Raw genomic sequence first — 1,199 nt, 5'->3', positions numbered from 1 at the left:
TGAGTCGAGGTTGCCGAGGCGGGTCGGGTTGAAAAATTTGGGCGTTAACCAAAAAGAAAAAGTTAACCGCTTTTGGATCATGTACACGGCTCGGGGCACTTAGAATCAAGTCGAGCACGGTGACATGAGTCGTGCGAAAAATTTGGAGACGACTCGAGTCGGGGCATCCGACTCTATTCGAGTTCAAAACTTTGGGACTTGACAAAAAAAAGAAAAAAGAAAAAGTTACCCGGTTTTGGATCACGTAAGTGACTCGGGCCACTCAGAATCAAGGCGAGTGCGATTACATGAGTCGGGCGAAAAAAAAAAAATGGAGGCGGTTAAGGCTCGAGGCAATTCGAGTCGGGGTAGCTGAGTCGATTCGAAAACTTTGGCCGTTAGCCAGAAAAAGAGTTAATCGCTTTTGGATCACGTACATGACTTGGGGCACATAGAATCAAGTCAAGCACGGTGACATGAGTGGTTCGAAAAAATTGCAGGCGATTAAGGCTCGAGGCTATTTGAGTTGGGGTTGCTGACACGATTCGGGTTGAAATCTTTGGGTGTTAACCAAAGAAGGAAGAAGTTAACCGCTTTTGGATCACGTACATGACTCGGGGCACCAAGTCGAGCATGGTGACATGAGTCCTGCGAAAAAACTGGAGGCGGTTAAGGCTCGAGGCAATACGAGTCGGGGTCGCCGACACAATTTGGGTTGAAAACTTTGGGCGTTAACCGAAAAAAAGAGTTGACCACCTTTGGATCACGCACATGACTCGGCGCACTTAGAATCATGTCGAGCACGGTGACATGAGTCGTGCGAAAAAATTGGAGGCGGTTAAGGCTCGACGCGATTCGAGTCGGGGTTCGGGTAATTGGGGCGATTCGTGTCGGGGTTGCCGACACGGTTCGAGTTGAAAACTTTGGGCATTAACCCCCCCAAAAAAAAAGGTTGACCTCTTTTGGACCACGTACATGACTCGGGGCACTTAGAATCAAGTCGAGCACGGTGACATGGGTTGTGCGAAAAATTCGGAGGCGATTCGAGTCGGGGTAGCCAACTCGATTTGAGTTCAAAACTTTGGGCGTTAACCAAAAAAATAAGTTGACCGGTTTTGGATCACGTACATGAGTCGTCTGCCCTCGCGAAAATTACAAAACCCGGGGACCCGCCTGGAATTTGCAGTCGGAAGATTTTTCTGCCCTCACGAAAATTTACA

The sequence above is a fragment of the Cupressus sempervirens genome, chromosome 7, assembly GCF_028749045.1.
Source record: "Cupressus sempervirens isolate cs-2001-9-10 chromosome 7, ASM2874904v1, whole genome shotgun sequence".
NCBI classification, from domain to species: Eukaryota; Viridiplantae; Streptophyta; class Pinopsida; order Cupressales; family Cupressaceae; genus Cupressus; species Cupressus sempervirens.
This window is presented reverse-complemented; position numbering follows the sequence as displayed.